At 38.6% G+C, this 23,486-nt stretch overlaps 2 long non-coding RNA genes across 2 annotated transcripts in view; both read left to right on the plus strand.

Annotated features, from left to right (window-relative positions):
• Positions 1 to 158, plus strand: part of LOC138923264 (uncharacterized) — a 75,029-nt gene extending 74,871 nt beyond the window's left edge. The window contains exon 3 of the long non-coding RNA XR_011436656.1: positions 91 to 158. This is a non-coding gene — a long non-coding RNA (uncharacterized lncRNA). The remainder of the gene's footprint in view (positions 1 to 90) is intronic.
• Positions 159 to 19,378: 19,220 nt separating this feature from the next.
• Positions 19,379 to 23,055, plus strand: LOC138923265 (uncharacterized). Its single transcript, XR_011436657.1, has 3 exons — positions 19,379 to 19,508; positions 20,046 to 20,097; positions 21,746 to 23,055. It is a non-coding gene; the product is annotated as an uncharacterized lncRNA (long non-coding RNA).
• The last annotated feature ends 431 nt before the right edge of the window (positions 23,056 to 23,486 follow it).

Genomic DNA, 23,486 nt, shown 5'->3' on the forward strand with positions numbered 1-23,486 from the left:
AGGTCTTTGAGAAAGTTAGTTCCACTTGCTTTTCACAAAATTGCCTTATTACCCTACAATTCTAAATTGTTTCAATCATTATTATTTCAGTTTTCCACAGTTTCCATATTCCAGGAGTTCAAGATGAAGTTAAGAATGAATGCAAGAATGAAGGCAAGGTAATTTAAAATTCTAGAAATAGTAAACGTCTTTATTTACAATGTATGGAAATGTTCCAATTATTAAGAAAAATGCTGTATGCGAGACTGCTGAGAACTAGCAGAATAAGTTCAAGTCAGACACACTTGACTGAAGTTCCCTGGAAGTGTAACTGACACTAGAGAATGGCATCTTGCACATTTAGTCCAGCAATAACTCAACTTAAATTTTCAACCTAGAGAGTGGTGGTATAGTCCAGCACTTCTCAAAGTGTGTTCTGTGGACCGATGCCCAGCCTAGAACTGTTTGTTACTGGTTGGTGACAGAATAAGTACAGAAACTGAGTAATCTTTCAGAAACTTTGATAACATTTTGAAAAAGCAATTTTATGTTTCTTGTATGTGATAAGTAAAATAAATTTGGCTTGCATTTTGTGTCTTTTCTCCATTTCACTTTTCTAGTAATTCATTTTGATTATATTTTACAAGGGGGTTAGACCATGATGGATTGGAAATTTTAAAAACCTGTTCTCTCACCACAGGCAGTTTGAGAAGCACTGCCGAGATCACCTTGTTCATAGTCGTCTCTTCTTACAGTTTTCCTTGAGATGGTGATTTAGGATTACTCAGAAACTGACCAGTCTTGCAGCTTCCTGACTCACACCATAGCTGTTGCCAAGCCTGTTTATAACCAGACAGTGAGGTTAAGGGAGCTATTTCTTATATTTATTTCTGCATATCCACTTTGTTCCAGAAAGGATTTAAGGAGGCTGGCTCAGGGGCTAAGAATGCTGAGATGAAGCAAGGCTCTCTAAATTTGGAATGCATTTTCTGTTTTCAAAGAAACGTTCTAATGGCCTTTGGATGGGGGGCCTCCTTCCCCTTCTCTTACCCTCTGACAAATGATTAGCAGATGGGAGCTGGTCTTGTCTCTCTCATGTTTGGGTCCGTGAGTCTCAACTCTGCTTCTCGTTTTGACTATGTGTAAGGCCACTTGTCAATGGAACACACAAAAAGCTGCTCTGAAAATTAAGTATGAGCCTTATTATGTATTATTTACTAGTTGACCTGGTCTTTGTGCAATTTATAACTTCCAGAAATTAAATTTTGGGAAGAGAAGCTTTACCTATTAATACTGATGACAAAGTACACATTTATTATATCTCTGAATCTCACTCCCCACCTGGCGACTGTCCCACGTAGTTGAAGTACATGGTGGAAGAGTCCAAGTCCAAGGCCAGTATTTCAGAGTTCGTTAGATTCTACCTGTGAACCTATACCGGCTAGGCAGATCGAACTCCTGATCCTCCAGTGGGTGCTTCCACATAATACTGCAAATACGTACTATCCAAATACCGTACTATACAATATAATTTTGTATGTCTCTGTACTATTTTCTTGCTGCTATTGAAACAAATTAACACAAATCTACTGGCTTAAAACAAATCTATTTATTCTCTTACATTTCTGGAGACCAGGAGTCTGAAGTGAGTCTTACAGAGTGAAAGTCAAGATGTCAGCAAGTTGCTTCCTTCCCAAGGCTCCAGGAGAAAATCCTTTCTTTGTTTCTTCCAGCTTCCGGTCGCTGCCATCCTTCCTTGCCCTGTGGCTGTGTCCTTCCAATCTCTGCTTCTCCCATTACATTACTTTCTCCTATGTAGGGGATCTCCCTCTGCCTCTCCCCTTCAAGGACACGTGTGATTACATTTAAGGCTCACCTGGGTAATCCGGGATAACTTCCTCATCTCGACATGCTCCACTTGATCCCATCTGCAAAGTCCCCTTGCCATGTAATGTAACATAATCACAGGTTCTAGGGATTCACACACAAGCATTTTAAGGGGGGTATTATTTAGCCTACCACAGGCCCCAGCAAAAAGCTCTTAGTCCCCTTGTCCTAATCCCACCACATTTTTGAAGTATCAAAGCAGAGACTTTTGTGTGTGGGTGAAAGATTTCATTGGCTGCAAATTTAACATTGAGACAGAAAAGTGGTCAAGACTAAAAACTCTAGAATTAGACTATGTGCGTTAAGATCCTACCTCTGCCACGTGCAATTTGTTTAACATTGAAATTAACCTCTTTGTATCTTATTTACCTCACTTGTAAAATAAATAATGATAGTACCTACTTCACAAGCTTATTATGAGGATTAAATAAGTTCATACAAAGAACTTAGAATAGTATCTGGAAGTGTAGGAAGTGCTCGATAAATGCTAGCTATATCATATGATCATTAAGCAGACATCTATGGGCTCACTCTGGCTCAGGCACTGTGTGAGATCCTAGGGATTTTTTTCATATAAATTATATAGTTTCATTACTCATAAAAGCTGTGGTGAATATTGAGGGTTGGCTTGCTCAACCTCAATGTTCCACCTACTTCTAATGTGTCTGTCTCAGGTCAGATTCCTCAGGAAACAGATTCTGAGGTGAATACTTGTACGTAGGAAGTTTATATCAGGGAATGACCACCAGACCAATAGCTGTGGGAAATAAACAGCATAGGATTGAGCGGAGAAAGGAGTTGAACTCTAAGGCAGTCACAACAAAGGACTCCATCAATTCCATGAAGATCTCTGGAGCTGGGATGACCTTCAAAGATATCCTGCCTTGAGGCAAAGGGTCTGGTTCCTCATACCCTCAAGTGGATCAGTAATTACATGCAGTGTGCCCCTGGGAGTGAGCCTGATCTTGCATGTGGTAGCTCTCTTCAATTGACGGCAATTCCCAGAGAAAGACTTAGCAGAAAGATGCCAGCCACCAGTAATCTCAGCAGCTGGTGTAAGGTGGCAGAGTCCTGAAGGGGCCCTCCTAAACTAGACATGCTGGAAGCCCAAAACCTCAGGGTCTTACACTCCCTTGCAGCTAGAGAGCTGCATGTGATTTTGATTCTCACAATCAGAGGTACTCCTGGGAGACTGATTCAGAACTGAGTTAAGTAGAGGAAAGAGCAATGAGTAGACATTCATTTTGCTTGATTGGGCTGTGGCACAGGCATGGTGGCTTTTCAGTCAGCAGTTTCCTAATGTGGCACCTTCTTGCACTCTTGGTGACAGCTCTTCTGCCAACATGGCAGAGGCAGTGTGATGCTGGGCACTGGGAAGTATTCCAGGAAGCCATCCTAGAGTTGGCTCTTCCAGATTTCCTATGATTTTGTAAGCCATTTAATACCTGATAACAAATTATTTCTACTTAATTTAGCCACAGGCTAAATATTTTGCAACTGTACCCTAGTCAATTATAGGGTAATTATTGTTTCAACTTTTGTTTCATAGATAAAGAACTTGAATGCCGGTGATGTGCACAGGATCACAGAACTTGTAAGTGGCAGAGCCTGGATTCAGATCTAGATACTTGAGCTCCAATGCTGTGCTCAAGGGTAGAAAATACCCATTACGTGAACCACCAGTCCTACTCTCCTCCCTTGTCCAGAAATGGGCTCACAATCCTCAGCACAGAGCTCCAAAGAGCCATGATGAATTAAAAGAAGTTAGCATACAGATAAAATCTATTTTTAATTGGCTCTATATCACACAATATATAACTACACTGAAGTAGGAAGACTTCTTGGTTCTCCTTCTACCTTTCTTTCCTCTTCTGTTTTAATGTTTCCTGACTTCTTCCCAGTCTTATGCTCTCATATGTCAGTCATTCTTCCCCTCTGGAAAGATTTTGTCAGTCTAATATTTTAGCCTCACACCAAGAATTTTGACACTTAAAGGGAGACCTTCAAAAGAAAGAAGGTAGTGCTTAACCCTAAAGAAGGAACTAATATTAGAGGAAGTTTAGAATACTTTAAGAGAGATGCTTCAATAATTTCTGGAGACTGGCACTTCCCCTAGTACAGCACTTTGCATCATTTTGCTCTATAAATATCTTTTGATTGGATGCTTTTCTAATTTGTCTGCTAATGGCTGTGTGGGCAAAGGCAGAATACTTGGATGCAAAACAAAGAGCAGTATTAGGGTTAAAATGATTTCGTCCAGGGACAGCTCCCAGGGTAATATTCTAGAACATAAATTTAGCTTGGCTGATCTTTTGCGAAGGAAGTAGAGGAGTCTTTATTTATTTTGAAACGCAATAGCCAAGGATTCAGCCTTTGATTTCTCTCCAGATATGGCTGGAAGTCCTGAAAAGGTCTTCTGGGGGCCTTGATCTTGCTACCCCAATGCGAATCTTCTTGGTGTCTCTCCTGGGTAGCTATGGTCTGCCTTTGATCTCTCTCTTTATTTCTGGGTGTGTGTGTTGATATTTGTAATTGTCGACTTGTTTGGTTCCTTTTATTTGCCCAATTGATCCATGTTCAGCTGGGGGTCAATAACCAAAAGCTCTGACATTTGGTGGCAGTGCCACTCACTCCATTCTTAAAGTGGGCACATGTGTGTATTATATAAACATGTGTGTTTTTTAAGATGTAGTAAATAAAATATTCCTTAACTACATTGGTGGTTTAACAATGGATTTAACCTACAAACAACCATCTAGTAGGAAATTGGTAAAGGAGATAACATTGATTGAGCCTTAATTGTGCTAGGTGCTGTGATAGGCCTTTGAAATACACAAATTTCATTTAATCCTCTCAATGTTTTGTTAGGTAGGTATTATTATTCTGAGGGGTAAAGTAACCCAAGGAAGGGCACAGAGATTGGAATCTACTTGCGATTGACTTCTCAGAACATCATTTTGCCTCCTGGTGGTCTAGGTAGTTCCAGATAGGCTTGCAGGAGAGGAACTATGGAGATCTGCTGACCCAGCATGGTCTTAGGTTTTACTTTCCTTTATTCTTTCATTTATGTCCATGTAAGTACAGGAAAAAGTGAACTGGGAGTGAGAAACCGTGAATTCCTGTGCTAATATTGTCATTAACTTGCTGTATAATACTGTGCAAAATACTTTACCTGCTTGAGCCTCTTTTTCCTCATCTGTAAAAGGACTGACTTGGGCTAAATGATTACCAGTTCCTGGGTACAGCTCTTCTAGCTGCCTGAAAGTGGGTAGAGAATGCTTTATAAAGGATATTCCACTTGATCTGAGTCTTGAAGTAGGCACAATAGTTTACCAACAAAGAAGGAGATTAATGGTGTTACTGAGAGAGAAAACAGAATGTTCACTTCTATAGATTTGGTGTGAATGGAGACTGGTGAGAAGCTAAGTGTGTGGGTAAAGTACATATTAAAATGTGAAGAGAGATGAAGCTACAGAGGTAGTTTGGGACCAGTTGTAAAGTACCTTATGCTCATTCAAGGAGTTTGGATTTAATCTTGTATGTAGGAAATCAGTGAAAGTCTTTAATTTGTGGAAGTCATTGCCAGAGCTGTATTTCTTTTTTTTTAAAGATTTTATTTTTTCCTTTTTCTCCCCAAAGCCCCCCGGTACATGGTTGTGTATTCTTCGTTGTGGGTTCTTCTAGTTGTGGCATGTGGGACGCTGCCTCAGCGTGGTCTGATGAGCAGTGCCATGTCCGCGCCCAGGATTCGAACCAACGAAACACTGGGCCGCCTGCAGCAGAGCACGCGAACTTAACCACTCAGCCATGGGGCCAGCCCCCCAGAGCTGTATTTTTAAAAAATTATTCTGACAGCATTACTGAGGATGGATTGGAAGGAGGAGAAGTGGGGTGGTAAAAACAATAGGTTTTGCATATTAATAGTCCAGGCAAAAGATGATGTGGGGGCCTGGAATTGGCCACCCCAAGATATGTCTCTTCAGCATGAGGATTGTTTGGGACTGGTTACTTTTAATAACAGCAACTCTGAGGAGCAGAGTTTGCTTGCCCTTTGTTGGGAAACATTTACATTATAAAGGAAATCTCCATCTGTAAAGTTGTCTCCCTCTCTGTACCAGGAAGAAGGGGGGATGACTTTATCTCTAGAAACTCTTAATCAATGGGGAAGGCAAGGACTTAAATCTGCATTTGTTTATTGTGCTTGTCTGGTAACCTCCTGTAACTGACTCCCCCCACCCCCAACATCCTCCTTTGTCTTTAGCTGAATAGGGTATTTAAGGTGGGGGCTTCAGCCATTTTGGTGAGTTGCTCAGTTTGCCTGAGCCTCTCCCATGTATACATGTTATAAAGCTTTGTTTAATTTTCTCCTGCTGTTCTGTCTCATGTGAATTTAATTCGTTCCCTGGCCAGAAGAACTCAGAGAAGGTAGAGGAAATGTCCTCCTCCCCTACAATGATGAAGGCTTAAATTAAGATTTTAGTAGAAGAAACAAAAAAGAAATAAATTTCTAAAGAGATATCTAAGGGACAATAATTTCCCTACCATACTGATCTAAATTATCTTATATATTTCATAGATTCTAAATGCACATTTAGAATTTTTAAAAACATTTTTGAAATTGGGGTTCATTTTACAGTTGGTGTATCCTACTTTAATCGGCATGGTATTTTTTTCTTTCTAAGGGCATAAAAATAATGATGAGTGAAACAATCTATGGAGTCTTACACATAATGAAATGAGGCAAATAATTATCCAATTATTCCCTATACAAAAGCCTCTAAAATCTTCTAGTCTAGTCGAGATTAAAAAAAAAAGTTACCTTTTCTTTGTTAAGTGGAGCAAATTAAAAAAACAAATATCCATTTGGCTGTCCTCAGTATAGAAAGGATTAAGTTATTTATTTGTTTGTTTGTTTGTTTAACATACAAACCCACTCTCTATTACAGCTGTGTGTTTTTAGGTGAAGTCAATTCTCTTCTCTAAATGAAACAGCCAAGTAATCAGATTCCTGCTGAAGAGAAGCACCACAGGATAATAAAAAATATTTGTTGAAAGCTCTAATTTTGAGTTCTGCATTTAGGGCACTAGTTGTGTGACCTTAGGCAAGTCGTTTAAACCTCTCCAAGCTGCTCAGTTGTCTGATCAGTAAAATAGAGTTATAAGATCAGTCTCATAAAATTGTTGGGAGGCTCAAATTAGAGAGTATATTCACATAGATAACACAAGAGAGCTTTCTCTGATAATCCATTATTTTATATAAGTCCTTTGCAAACTTCAAATTACTATGCAAAACTTAGGTATTAACTACTGACACATCTGAATGCCCTTGTGTGCTCATAGCCTGTCTATGTCTCAGACCTCCAGAGAGTTGTCCTGTCTAACCCGTTTTGTGATTTGCCCCAGAAAGCACATTTTGGTGGCGGATGTGGTATTACGAATGTTCTAAAGGGGAGTGTGGTTTGCCAGGAAGCTTTGCCAATTGAAAGCAAAGTGAAAATTCAGAATTACGGAGGTTTAATTTCCTGCTGAATAATTCTCCACAAGCTGTGTAAACTTCTCTTCACTGAACAAATATTCAGAATAAAATACCTTAGATGCTCTTTTCCTTTTTAATAAGAAAATGTTCATATTATTTGAGAGTGGAGCCAAAGGAAGAAGCAGGTCTGGCGTTCCCGAGCTGAGTTTGCATAAGTTGTCAAGAATCCTGCTGTGCCCTCAACCTGTGGAGTTTGGAAGGTTGGGTGGGAAGAACCACTTTCCAAGGGCTTTTTTCAGTGAGAGCCCCACAGATTGTCCATGGGCTAGTTCCTTGCAGTCTATTTAACTTTATAATTCTTTAATGAATTGACCTTTTATAGAAGATGCTTTAAAATAGTGCTTGGGCACCTACCATGTGCCAGCCCTGGGGTAAAGTGAATGGCAAAATTGACATGGTCCCTGACTTCCCAGACATAGTTTAGAAGAAGAGTCAATCAACAAATGTTCACACTATATATATATATATTATACAAATATACGATCAATATGAAAGTAAAAAGTGTGATAAATGTTAGTTTATATTAGTGCATCGGAGGAAGACTTTTTAAGGAAGGACATTTGAACTGGAACCTAAAGAGTAAGTAGGAGTTGGCTAGCTGTAGAACATAGATGAGTGTTTTAGTCAATGGTAGTCTCGTGTGCAAAGTCCCTCAAGTGGGGAAACAACTTGGTGCATCTGAGAAGCTGAAATGAGGCCAGTATGGCAGCACACAATGAATATGAGGGAGAATGGTACTGATGAAGAGAAGCAGTCAGTTCTTGGTTACGGAGCCCTCATGGACCTAAGCAAAGTGGGGACCCATGGAAGAGTTTAATCAAGGGAATAAACTGATCAGATTATGTTTACAAAGATCACTTTGCCTGCTGTGTGGAAATGTGTTCAAGAAGAGCAAACTATCCAAGCAAGGAGACCTAGAAAGCTCCTGTAACTGAGGTAGACTAATTTGGTGACAGAGTGATGGAGAGCAGTGTACAGTTTTGAGATATATTTGAAGTCAGGATCCACATGGCTTGGGTTCTGAATTGGGTGTGAGAAATGATGGAGAGGGAGTAGTCAAGGTTGAGTCTCAGCTTTCCAGCTTGAACAGCAGCTGGGTTTGTGGTGAAGCCATTTACCAACTCAGTTACACTGAAGCAGGTGTGTTTGAACCATAGCTCAGCCTGAATAACATTGAATTTGAGCTTCCAAGACCTCCAAGTGGAGCCCTAGAGTGCAGGTTACATACATCTGGGGCTTTGAGCAGGGTTCGAGGTTGGAGTTATAAATTAGGCCATTCATCAGAGTATGGATAGGCTTGAAAGCCATGGAATGATGGGATTCCAGAGCATTGTCGCTAAAAGAAGTTTGAACAGGCACTTCCTTCTGAGCTAATGTGTTAGGATTAGTTGACGGGGTCAGGTTACTGGGACACAGGCCATGATCAAGAAGGGCAAATCGATCATTAAGCAAGGAGAGCAATTAGGAGTCAGAGCAAATGCTCCTGTTTTTAGTTTTGGTTTCTTCTTTAAATACAGCTCTGTCTCTCGTATGAAACATGATAAAATTTTGATTAAGCATGAGCCATGTAGCAGGCATTCTGCAAGATATTTTATAAACCTTTTTCCAACGTAACCTTTTTTTTAAAGTTTGCATTTTTATAAAAATTACATATGCATATGGGTTAAGGAGTCAAATAGTTCTACAAAGATTACAAAAGCAAAGGTTTCCTCTGCCCTACCTCCTTCCACCTCCCACTCCTCATAGGCAACTGCTTTCAATTCTTTTAGCTTTTTCACTTTGTACCAAAGTATATGTCTTGAATAAGATGTTTATAATGTTAATTAAGGATTTTTATTTTTGTTTTTTAGTTTTAGGCATTGTATTTTGGCTTTTCACTAGAAAAGATGAGAATTTAGCCCTTTTTCATCAAACTTTTCCCGCAAACACACAGGCATTCAGAAGATATAGTCTGAAATTTTAGACAGTGTGGAGTAGAATGCATTTCAAAAGCCTCTGGTGGAGTCTGAATTGTCAGCTGGGTCTTGAGGTAAGAAATACAGCTTGATGGACGGTGAGGACATGGCAGAAATACCTCACCTGGAGAGGAAAGGTCTCACTGAGGAGGAGTGGTACAAGACAGACATAATGGCCATGACCACAGCACCTTGCATTTCAAAGGGTTTATCTCTTCACAGTGCATTTTCACATTGAGTCTCTAAAGGGTTCCTGATATTCCAGTGAAGCAGGTTATTATTCAGATTTTTTTTCTCGGGGAAGAAATTGAGGTTTAGAAAGTTTGGGTGATTAAGCCAAAATGAGTGGCAATTGTGATCATAGTAATGAGAGAAATAATTGATAGATAAATAGCCATGTATCAAACACTAAATGAACACATGGGTAATGTTCATATTTGTAATAATGAAGAAATATAAATTACATATGTGGATGTCCATAATGTACATATAATATTTTCATATGAATTATGCAGTTATATAAAAGCATATGAATCATTTGATTTATTGTTAGAATATTCTATGTGTGTGTATGTGTGTGTGCATGTATATGTGTATGTATATATATGGCATAAGTTGGTGTGAGTCTGGAAGAAAATATGAAAAAGTAAAATAATTTAGTTGAGAAGATCAGATTGTGAATGATGGCCAAAAACTGCTTTTCCCCTGCTACATTATAGTTATATTTTCAAAACAAATTAAAAAGCGGTGGGAGTTAGTAGGTTCTGAGGCTAACTTTTAAGGGTTTGGATTTAATGTTAGAAATACCATAGGCTGTTGTTTAGAAATCCACATGAATAAAATTGTTATAAAGAAATTATCAAGTGAGCTCAATGATAATATAAGAGAAAGAAAGTATACAGTCTTTTCCCACTTTCCAATGCTCCCTTCTCAATCCCTAGTTCCCTACATATTTCAAAATTGTAATTTTGGGGAGCATGTTAACCAGTGAATCGTGGCTATCCGTGAATCAGCCATGGAAACCCGTGGAAAGATTTACGCTGCCCTCCAACACAGCCGTGTACCCATGCTTTTGTCACGGTGCCTCTCTTCAGGGCAGTCAGGATAATTCTGGCTGGGAAAGAGAAAGACTGAAACCAGAGAGAGATCTGTTGCTGTGAATTAATCTTGAGACTGAAAACTACCCCAATAAGGGCATATACGGGTAAGGATAAGGCAAGAATCTGAAGACATATATTTTCCTCAAAGTTGGTTGGAAAAATCAATATTCTGAAAAGTATGTAATACATGATGATTTTTAAAAATTTGGGACAGTATAGCAGCCATGACATTGAAAAACAATTAACCTGGCAATTGGAAGCAGTGTTGAGAATGCCAAACTCTTTTCTTGTATATGTTGCGTCCATAAAAAATGCAAAAGTGGCTTTTTATCGATTTGAACGTCAACTACCTAATCCAACTTCCCTTGTGAGTACATAATACCTGTAAATGTAATAAAGAGTCGCAGAAGGCTAAATTGCAGCCTACTATCATGACTGCTAGAAGAGTGAATAGAAGAAAGAAAGGAAACCTCCCTGCCGGGTTCCATAATGGATATAACATGCATTCAGGTGGCACCCCACGCTCTGGGTCACACAGGCATGACAGATGCTCTGAATAATCCCAAGTAGATGGCTAGTTCTACTTTGTTCCCTGTGATGGGCTTATCTCCTTCTGATGAATGCGTTACTCATCTTTGTAATGCTATATGATTACTTAAAATGAATTTTCCCTCCTAAATAGGAACACTTCCCTATCTATTCTACTTCTGCCCAAGTGAAAATGCGATTTGGTGGAGAAGTTGCTATAGGAATGTCTGAATGAAAAGAATAGGCCAAAAGCTTAGGGTGATCCAGGAAGTTTGCATTTTATTAATCTCTCATTCTCTATTGTTGTAGAGATGAGTTTTCATCCACTTTGAATTAAAAGCTTCATGTCTTCTCGATAAGCACTTTAATACAAAGCTGCTGTAAAATGTGCATCTCCTTCCTCCTTACGTTAGAGATTATTGATAAACACTTGTCAGGAATCATCTGGCCAAGGACATCCCTCTATAGGGTTTGGGGCTCACCTTGTCTTCCCTTTTCTAGCAGAGCCTGTGGATTTCAAGTTTTCTGAGTCACAAGTAATTAGCCTGCAGTAGAGTAGCTTACCTCCTCTGGGGAAGGGTGATAGCATCGTGCCGAATTAAACGGGCACAGAGTTAAAAGTGGGACTAGTCATCAGGCTCCTTGGACCAGACAGGGGCATCTATTTCTGTTCACAACTGAACAATCCAAGGGGCCTTTCTATTATGAAAATCTTGAATTCTAGTTAGATGGGAGGGGTAACTTCTTAGGCCTATAGAAGAATAATAGATGATAATGTCCGTCCAGTAGCACAAATTTCTCCGGGGTGAACTTCTTTGCACAGCCTCTCTCCCACGGGGAGTAAGCCTCTTTCCCTTTGTTGTGGGTTTTACAATCATGGCAGAAGTCACATAGTTGAAGAGGATTAAAATGTTGTCAGCAATTTCTTTCTCAACAGGCTGGTCCAGTCCACTATTTGTCCAGCCAGTACTATTTTCAGGGTGACATGTGTTTGTGCTTTTTTTGGGTTTGATATCCACAGTCTGGCCTATTTCCCTGGCTATTAGCCCCTTCCTTCTTTACTGTTCCAGCAGAAACAGGACTGCTCTTCGCCTCTTTGTGACTTCCTAGAAACAAGTGCCCAGCCGTTTCTCAGAGTCTATATTGCTCCACTCTAGGAAAATTAAGGTTTAATACACACACATGCACACTTTTAAGTCCTTGTTGCCTAAGGTTGCAGATCGACATTCAAATTCAATTTTTTCGGTTTTTTGAGCAACTTTCTTTGAAGCGATAATTACCTGTTACTCAAAGCTTCCATTTTCTTGATCTGTCACATATAACAATGTGCCTGTATACATGTGCATGTAAATCTGATGAGCATGAATCTAATCTTCCTACCAAGGATAACTTTGCACACCCTCTTCCTTTCCCTAATGCAACTCCTCCCATTTACTCCCAAAGATACACCTTCGGGCCCCTAGCCCCACAAAGACTTGAACATAAGCTGCTCAATTTGGATTTGACAGTATTTGTAGATGCTACAGGCTGTGCCTTGTTCCACATCAATTACAACATCCCAACAAACAGTGTGTTTGGAGTCTTAAAATCAGCTAAGAATGGCAGGAGACCTGAGAAGGTATGAGCACATTTGTAGCTCTGGTAGCACCATTTTCTGTGGCACATGGGCAGATCTGACTGATTTGAGAATGGTTCAACATTTGAACTTTGTCTTGGGAGAGTTTGGCTTGGTGCTGTTCTTAACAGCACACAGGGAAGTTGAAGGAAGACCTAAAAACAAAAGTGATAATTTTACACAGGAGGCTGAAGTTTGAGCCGCGTCACCTCAGTCCAATTTTTTCTTGAAAAATCCGAATGATTTTTCTGTATGACTGACCCTCTTTTAAAACACATCTCCTCTTGATTTAAAAAGTAGCACACATTTACTTCAGGACATTTGGAAAATACAGAAATTACATTAAGAAGAAAATAATCATTTGTTACCCACATTTGAGAAATAATCACTGTTAACATTTTGATATGTGTATTCACGGTATGTATCCACTCTAGGAAGCAATGTTTTTGTGCATATTTGTTTATACTGGTATTCTGGTTTATATTGGTATACCTATAGATCAGTATGCAGTGCACATACATATGTTCACAGTTTTGCTGGGTGTAATTTCAGTATATTTTCATTTAGGATATATTTATATATGAATGCTGTACAATATCATTTCCATGGTTATGTAACATTTTATCTTATGATTCTATTTCTAATTCTATTTGGTATTCTAATTCAATGTTGGGCATTTACACAATTTCTACTTTTTCATTGTAAACAACAATTTGATGAATATCTTTGTAGATATATGCTCATTCATGGTAGGAATCTGTAAAAAATGTTGTTAGCTCAAAAGGTTTTGTGTTTTTTAATTCATATCCTTAAATTACCCACCAAAACTATTGTTCTTATTGACCCTCCAACCAAAAAATTATTGGAATGCTTATTTCTCCAGAGCCTTGCTGATGTTTGATATTAATTCGAAACTGATAATTTTGTGAGCACCAAATTTGCCTTCCCTGATTACTATTGAGTTTGAATCACCTTGTGCTTCTTGATGACCTATTTTTCTTCTTGTGAACACTATTGATGCAATCTGCCCATTATCTTGTTGGGGGTACTTTTTCTTAGCATTTTGTGTATTCATGCCAATCTATCTTTATTTCTGTTTTGGATGCTCCTTACATGACTGTAGCTCATATATTTTGCCAGAATGTGTTGCACAGTGTCTTCTTTGATTTCATGTGGAATGTAGTAAGTTTTCTCAATTTCACACAGTAATGCTTTGCTTGAGTAAGTTTCACTCTATTATGTCTTTCATTGTTACTTAAGATCCACACATTCTTATAGAGTCAGTCCTCATGATTCACAGATTCTGTATTTGGGCATTTGCCTACTTGCTAACACTTATTTTTAACCCGGAAATCAATACTCGTGACACCCCTGCAGTCATTTACGGACATCCACATGCACAAAGCATGAAAAAATTTCAGTTCCCCATGACATGTAAGTTCTCAGCTGAGAACTCTGCCTTCTTGTCTACTCTCATACTGTAAAGGAATGTCCTTTTCACACTGCATTTAGTGCCACGTGTTTTTACATTTTTGTTCTTTTTGTTGGTGACTTCCATGTTTAAAATGGCTCCCAAGCACAGTGCTGAAAGTGCTGCTTAGCGTTCCTAAATGCAAGAAGACTGTGATGTGCCTTGTAGAGAAAATGTGTATTAGGTAAGCTTCCTTCAGTTGTGAATTATAGTGCTGTTGGCTTTCAGTTCAAGGTTAATTAATCAACTATATATATATATATGTATATATATATATTAAAAGGGTGTCTTTAAACAGAAATACACATAAAAAAAGGTTATGTGTTGATTGGTTGATGAAATGTTGTGACAGAGGCTCACAGGAGCATAACCCTGTGTTTCTCCTGGGAGCAATAGTTCAATATTCACTAGTTCAGTGTTTGGAGCGACTTTATAGAAAACAGCTACCACAAATAAGGAGAACTGACTGCATATCATCCAGCAGCACTGATATTTTCGACCACTGAATATGTCTTTTTTTCTACCATTTCCCTCACTTTCTTTTACCTTTTGATCTCTCAATTTCCTTTCAGAATTTCATAAATTTGACTCCACATCATTGCTTCAATTTTTCTACAGCATTAAATCTGCTTTTTTACTGCCTCCAGTGAGCATTATCAGCTTTCTCTTTTGTTGTTGCAGTGATTTTTAATCTATTTTTATCTTTCTGCTATTAGTGTGAAGAATTAGAAGTCTTACCAGGGCTTACTAAAGAGATGCCATTTTGAACTAGAAGTTGGCAGATTCTTTCGGTTTTGTTTTGGTCGTTTGATGTGCTATGAAACATAGTACAATGTAGAGACAGGCAGACTCAAAGCTATTTTATTCGGTCAACTTCTTCAACGATAAAAAAAGGCTACCCCATACTATGTCAACCAGCAAGAAAAAGTGTGATTTCCCCCTAAAATGGACTTACTTATATACCCTCCACAGTGGTCTTATTTTAGAAAATAAACTCCAATGATTGTCCTTGAAATTAATTAATCCACAGCAACACTACTTCTCTTTCCGTGTGGGATGAGGTGGGCATGGGGCAGGGAAAACAACCAAACTTTTGCCAAAGGAACTCACCTTTGTTGATCATTGTGGATCATCATTAGTCATTTAAAGCATATTATCTTACTTAACAATTACACAAACCAAATAGTATAGGCATTTAGGTAGCCAGTGTCGGAGAGCAGTGAAGAGCTGGGCTTTGGAGGAGATTGCCTATATTTCAACCCTGACTCTGTTACTTGTAAGAGTAATAATGGGATCTACCTTATAAGGTTATTATGAACATTGCATGAATTAATCCATGCAAAGCACCTAAAAGAGCTCCTGGCACATAATACACAGTATGTAAGTGTTGTTTTTTAACTATAACTATCTTTCAGATGAAAAAACTTAGAAAGATCAAGTAATTTTTTGAAGGTCACACAGCAAAGACATGGAAGCCCCATGACTCAGAGCAAATTTATCTATTTTTAGAGTCCTTATCTTTCTTGTATCATTGACTATTCCTCAAGATAAATATTACAAACTTATATTTGTATTATAACTGCATGTGCTGCAGGATTTCAAAGAGGCAATGATCAATGTGTTCTTCAAAATGGTCACTTCTCAATAATGATAAAAATGTCAAATGACCATGCACTTGAAAGGATTATTAGTATTCTGTAAATGTTTACTTACCTGCACTGAGATGATGCACTTTATGCTAATTTCCCCTTTCATTGTTTTTCTTGTCACCTGTTGACCCCACCATGTTGCATGGATTTGCCATTCCTCCTGACACTTAAGATCTCCTCGACCTTTTCAGCTGGGGGATATGTGCCGAGCCATAACCCCAGTAGATGGAGTTTTCTGTGCCTTGATGCCGTGTTCCCCAGTGTGAGTAATTCATGAAACCCATTTTAAAATCAATTGCGCCCCAAACACAAAACTTTCCTGCCTGTCACTCCTTACAGATTTTGTAAACAAGTCTAATCGGTGTGGAGATGTTGAAAAATGGTTCCCAGATCCTAAAGATTGTGTCAGTGGCTGATGCAGCCTTCTCTGCAGCTTCTGACTTAATGGACAGAGGTATAAGGTAGCCAAAAGACTACAGTCTCTGGAATAATTAAAACCTGGTTTTGGCCAATTAATAACTATGTGATCCCTGGCAAGTCACTTAATCTCACAAATCTATCATCTTAAAAGTAACATAATGATGCCTATAATATAGGATAGTTGTAAGGATTTAATGGGATAGTACATATAAAGCACCCATCTCTCTGTATATTAAATGTACTCTTCTGTTTATCCTCTCATTATAACTCTTATCGTCACGTGTGCGCAGAGCACATTCTCAAAATGTCTCACTTCTTAGAAGCTCTAAGATGAAATTGCAGCCTCCAAAAAGATTTAATAAAAAAGACAAGATCCAGGAAGGAATTAACAGGAGATGTCATTTTAGGGTAAAAGACTCTAAGGTAAATGATGGGATTGAGAAACTTTCCCTGAATGTGACCACTGATTTCTGATCTGGTTTCCTACTCTAGGGAAGTTCTTTCCTGCTGTACTGGAAGTATCGTTACAATGGAGAAAGTATGTAGATGCACTATATCTACCATCATGTATTTTAGGCTGGTATAACTAGGACTGTCTGTACATACAGGATCATCAATCATCAGTGTAGCCACCTCAGTGAAAATAAAAGTCAGATGAGTTTTAAGCATCTTATAAACACTTTATCTTTGAAAAAAATAATTCTTACAGGTTATTTTGGAAACAGGAATATGATTTCAAAATAACTAGATGAAAGATGTAAACAAACATCCTTCAAGGAAGTATCTTAAGTTGGTTGTATGGGAAAGAATTACTTGGAGAAACTTAAAAATATATTCACGCCTGAGAGCAAGCCTTAGAGGTTCTTATTTGATAGGTGTAGGTGGCACCTCAGTATTTGTATTTTGTTTGATGGCAGCTATATTGATACAATTCACAGACCACACAAGCTACCAAGTGGATTCTAGCATGCATGCATGACTATAGCTGTAGGCCATGATTTTATACTTTTCATTGTTTTCCCTGATTTTAAAGATAATATTATCCTGGATGTTTTTCTTTTGCTCATCCATGTTCAGTATCCACTCTTTTCTGTTCTGTTCTATAATGGGGGAAGCTGATCTCTAGGCTATTTATTCCACTACTTCCTCCTACCAATGGTTTCCATCTTTGGGCAACCTCTACACTTTCCGGGATGTGCTAAGGACTCTCTCTTCCAGGCGTAAAGGTTGTAGTGGCTCTTGGCTCTTGCCAGCCCAGGATAGGGATACTGTTTCTAGCCTTAGGGACATCGTTTTCTTAAACTCAGTCAATATCTTTCTTAATGGTTAATTTTATGAGTCAACTTGACTGGACTATGGAGTTCCCAGACACTTGGTCAAACATTATACTGGGTATGTCTGTGAGGATGTTTCTGGATGAGATTAACATTTGAGCCAGTAGACTGAGTAAAGCAGAGTGCCCTCCCTAATGTGGGGGGCCTTATCCAATCAATTGAAGACCTGAATAGAGCAAAAAGGCTGAATAAGACTCCTCCTGCCTGATAGCTTGAGCTAGGACATCAGTCCTTTGCAGTCTTCAGACTTATACTGAAACATCACCTCTTAGATTCCTTCTGGCTTTCAGATTGGAAGTTATACCATTGGCCCTCCTGGTTCTCAGGACTTTGGACTAGGACTGGAACTACATGTTGGTTATACTGGGTCTCCAGTTTGCTGACTACAGATCTTGAGACTTCTCAGCCTCCAGAATTGCATGAGCCAATTCCTTATAATGAATCTCTCTCCTTCTCTCTCTCTCTGTACACACCTGATTGATTCTATTTCTCTGGAGAACACTACTAATTTACGTTGTAAATAACTCCTTTTTTAAACTCTCCTCAATTAGCATTTTTGGTGAAGTAGGACCCTGCCTGATACATATGTCCAATCCAATGAGCCATGATGACTAATCAGTTATTCCACAAGTTTTATTTTGACTTTTGACTATATTTTATGAAAAGTTTCCAGTAAACCTATACAAATTAATACTATTGACATTACAAAATTATTGTGTTTCTATGCCAAAAAGTCTGCTGAGGAGTTTTATAGGTATTTTTAGAGTGATAGATTTGCTTCAAGAGAGAAGTAAGACTTTTAAAAATGAAAATTAGCTTCTTTCTGAAGGTATTTTGCCATTTTTATAAGTTCCAAATGTAAGAGTGGTTTTGCTTTGTCATCATTCATTTCAATTTGTTTGTTGTCAGCTCTTCCAGTGCACTGGTATGTGTGGGTCTTAGTGAAAATAGTTTAATTCCCAACAGAGAGAGTATTCAATTGTTTTAATTTCCTTTATCACAGCTGTTAAGCAACTCTTTCATCTTTTCAGCGGATCAACTTTTGTTGCATTTGAAATCCTTCAGCATGAAATTTAGTTAATTCATGAGGAGAATATTGACCTTGGAACACATGGGCATTGATAAAATGTGCAGGGTCATGCAGGGAGAGAGGTTAGGCACCTTAGTGAAGTTTCTGGTGCCTGGAGTTGTTGATCTACTTGGAAAAAACCTTGACTATCATCTGGAACTTTTACTGAATAATCAATTCATTGCTTCTTTGGTTGAATTCTAGTTGGGTAAATTCTGTCCAATATGAATCCCCATTTATTTTCTTCATTCTCTTCCAGAAGTGTCAGACTTATTTCCAGGAGTGAGGACGAGAGAGACCTACCACTAGGAATGGTTCTTCACTGATAATCTGTGCAATTAAGCAGAGTTATTTTGTCTCTGTGGGTTTTTTTGTTTTTTGTTTTTTTTTTGCTGAGGAAGATTAGCCCTGAGCTAACATCTGTGCCAATCTTCCTTTATTTTGTATGTGGGTCACCACCACAGCGTGGCCACACGCAGCATGGTGTAGGCCCATGTCTGGGATCTGAACCTGTGAACTCGGGCCACCAAAGCAGAGTACACCAAACTTAACCACTATGCCATGAGGCCAGGCCCCTTGTCTCTGTGTTTTTATTTTCTCCAATATAAAACATAACTTCTCTACTTCAAAAAGGTATATGCAAAGATAGGTATAGACTCCAGATATCAGCAAAGGAAGGAACTTAGTTCTTATCTAATTTAAACGTTCTTATCCCAGGAGCTGTGGATGGATATTAGGGGTTTGTGAACCTCTGAAATTAAATATAAATTTTGCCAATGTATGCCATGTGGGGCGAGGAGGTGGCTTGTCTCATGAGGAACTCTCTTTGAATCTCCATCTTCCTCACAGGAATCTAGGGATCTCCTGGAGAGCAGAAGAGCAGATTCATGTCAGACTAAGTCTTTCATTCATGTTCAAATGATGTAGTTCAACTCATATGGAGTCCAAAGAGTGGGCAGAAATTGGTGAGTCTGTTCCTTATCCACAAAGGGAAGGGCTCTCTCTTCAGATATCTGGGGCACCCCGTATGGACGTATCTCTTCAATAGTGATCTCCTTACTTGCTTCCTATTTCTCCTTCCACACAGTCACTTGGTCTTTTGACCTCTTCCCTTTCTTCAAAGGTCTTGCCTCCTTGTGTGCTTTGGGATTTCACCTGCTGGAGAGGACAGGGGGATCTTCAGGTCCTGTGTGTAGAGGAGTATGAAAGGAAAGACATAGGAGGCCTGGTCTCCGGATGAAGTATCTCAAAACAATCAGACACAAGTTTCCTTATCAGCCGGGGGATTAAATTATAAAAAAAAAAAAAATCTTATTGTTAGCTGGGTCCTGGAAGGTGCCAAAATGGAAAATGGAAAAATGTGAGAGGAGAAACGTTTGTTCAGCTTTGTGCATTATTCTGTTGAGGAGGTTAATCTATCAATTTTATGAAAGTTTCCAAGGAATATATGTAATAAAAGGACTTAACAGTCTCTGCTTAAATGAAAATCTCTCATTTTACAGATAAGAAAATGGATGTTCAGGAAAATGGAGGGAATAGCCCAAACTCACACAGGTAAAGGCAGAGGTATGGAGCTGTAATCCATATTTTCAGACTTTGTTTTTCATTTCCTTTAGTGCTCTTTCTAAGATATACTGCTGACTCCAATATCACATATAAAAGGAAGTTTTATAAAATTTTTCTCAAGGAAGATGACATATAAATTCAGGTTAGGGTTCTGGTTACTATTCCTGAGAAGGCCAAAATCAAAAGCCCCCAGTTAGGGAATGCAGTTTGGGAACTGGTTTATTTTTTACGGTTGATAACTGCCAATGACAGCTACAAATGACCAGCATCCGAATATTTACTCTGTTCCATAATGGGCAAGCAGGAGTGCTTTGTCTTGGGAGTAGGGGTCAGACAATGCTTTCTAGGTGGGAGGGAGAGAGGAGGAAAAGAGAATTTCACTTTCCTTTTCTGGCTTTAGTCACCATGGGTATAATTTGAAATAGATAAAATGTTCATTTCTTTCCCCTCCTTGACCCATATTTTCATGTTTTAATCCACAAATGTTAAAATTCACACATACAATCTTAATTATGGACCTATATAGAACCTGCAATAGTTAGACTCCTTAATTCATTGATCTTTGACAGACCATGCATCTGTAATGGTTCCTAAGGTTAACTTAAGGTAGCTGTAACTAATTTCAGTGCCACTCCATTCTACAACAAAGAGCACTCTTTTCTAGACCATAGCTTTCATTGTAACCTCTCTCTGGGTGCATAAGAATCCCTAAACTAAAAACTGTGTTCACTAGCTTCCCTGGTCCTTTCTATCTGGGAGCCAGTTGGTTAAGGCACATTAGAAGTTTACCGTGATACCTTCTATGTATTGCTGCACAAAGCATATGTGCAGAAGGTGCCTAGATACTACTGCCTTGTATGAGGTTGAATATAACTGGTTAATCACCAAGACATGCAAGCTGGCCCAGCAGAGCAAACTTACTCTGGGTAGACCTGAATGGTCCACATACACCACTGCAGCAGTGTCCAAAACTTCTTTGATTCTCCCAGTTGCCTCCAGAAATTACATACCCACCACAGGGTAACACAATTATGCAGATCACAGAGGGCCATCAGAACATGAGCTAGATATCATTCACAGAATGACTGAAATAAGATGGTTACGTGCTTCATATATCTCTACCTCTTTACTTATACATGCTTTTTTCTGTAGCCTCTCTAACATGGGAGAAAAGCTTAGGTCAGTGCCTATTATTTGGATGGGAGAGTCCTGGGCTAGTGGCTTGGGAGGACAACACTGCTGTTAAGAGCATTGCTGGCTGACACCTTGGGTTCCAGGGTGATTTTCTGATTTCCCTAGGACCTCTATGTAAATTTTGTGTTTTTTGGTATTTACTCTAGAGATTATAAAATGCATCCTAATTTACCACTGTCTACCTTGAATCAATACAGCATTATTTCACTTATAATGTAAGAGTTTTACAAGAGTGTGTTTCCATTTATACCCCTCCCATCTTTTGCGCTATTATTGTCATACATTTTACTGCTATCTGTTATAAACCCTATAATATGTTGCCATTATTTTTTGCTTCAAAAAGTCAATTGACTTTTAAAGAATTTAAGAAAGGAAAGAAAGTGAGTCTTTTATGTTTTTTCACATATTTACCATTTTAACTGCTCTTTATTTCTTCCTATAGATTTAAACTTCCATCTGCTATCATTTCACCTTTTTTTTTTTCTGAGGAAGATTAGCCCTGAGCTAACTACCACCAGTCCTCCTCTTTTTGCTGAGGAAGCCCGGCCCTGAGCTCACATCCGTGCCCATCTTCCTCTACTTTATATGTGGGACACCTACCACAGCATGGCGTGCCAAGTGGTGCCATGTCCGCACCCGGGATCTGAACCGGCGAACCCCAGGCTGCCAAGAAGGGGAATGTGTGCACTTAACCGCTGCGCCACCAGACGGCCCCATCATTTCACCTTTGTCTGAAAAACTCGCTTTAGCACATTGTAGTGTAGAGCTGTGAAAGACAAATTCTCTAAGCTTTGTTTATCTGAAAATAACTTTATTTTGCCTTCATTTTTGAGGTATTTTTCTCTTGGATATAGAATCCTAGGTTGACAGTTCTCTTCTTTCCGGACTTTAAAAATATTTTTTCATTGTCTTTTGGCCTCCATCATTTCCGAGAAGCCGGCTTTTGCCATCATTGTTTTTCTAAATGTAATGTGCTTCGTTCCTCAGACTCTTTTAAGATTTTCCCTTTATTGTTGGTTTTTAGTAGTTCAAGTACAGCATACCTAAGTATGGGTTTTTGTGTAGATGTGATTATCCTGCTTGAACTTCTTGTATCTGTAAGATTCTGTTTTTGATGAATTTTGGAAAAATTTCAACCAACATTTATTTCTTCAAGTATTTCTTATTCCCCATTACCTTTCCCCTCTCCGTCTGAGATTACTATTACACGTGTACAGTCATGCACCGCATAACAATGTTTTGGTCAACAATGGACTGCATATACAATGGCGGCTCCATAAGATCAGTACCATGTAGCCTAGGTGTGTAGTAGGCTATACCGTCTAGGTTTGTATATATATACTCTACACTGTTCACACAATGGTGACATCTCCTAACAATGCATTTCTCAGAATGTCTCCTTGTTGTTAAGTGATGCTCGACTGTATTAGACAACTTAACTCTGTCCACTTGTCATTGAAATACTCTTCATTCTTTTTCAAAAAAAAATTTTTACCGTGCTTTAATTTGTAAATTTCCTATTGACTTATTTTCCAGTTCACTGGTCTTCTCTCCTGTTGTGTCCAGTTTGATGTTACCATCATCAGCCAACAAATGTTTCATTTCAGTTATTGTATTTTTTGGTTTTAGGATATTCATTGGTTTTTACTGATAGTTTCAATATAAGAAATATAGTTTCAATATATGAAATTCTTTCTGTATCTCTTTTGAAATTCTCCACCTTTTTGCCATTAAATCCTTTTTTTTGGATAATATTCTTTAATATATTTGTCATTGTTACTTTAAAGTCCTTATTTGTTAACTCAATCTGGGGTATCTGGGACATTTGTACTTTCGTTCTTAATAACTATTTTTTTCTTCATCATAGGTCATGTTTTAAAGTTTCTTTGTGAATCTAAAAATACTTTACCTAAAGATTATAGACTATGTTAGATTCCATATTGTAGAACACTTCTAGAGAATTTGGATTCTGTTATCACCCTCTGATGGATGCTGAGACTTGTACTAGGCTCCTTGGAGTCTCATGCACTGGAGTTCAGGGATCAGCAAATAACTAGAGAGAAGTTTATACACAAATTTCCTAAGTCCCCTTCTGTGACTCCTTTCATTCTGGAACTTCCTCTATTAATTTCCAGCCATCTGGCATCCCCAAATTCTATCTGTTGACTCCTGAGGCCAAGAAT

Source organism: Equus caballus, chromosome 2, assembly GCF_041296265.1.
Source record: "Equus caballus isolate H_3958 breed thoroughbred chromosome 2, TB-T2T, whole genome shotgun sequence".
Taxonomy (NCBI): Eukaryota; Metazoa; Chordata; class Mammalia; order Perissodactyla; family Equidae; genus Equus; species Equus caballus.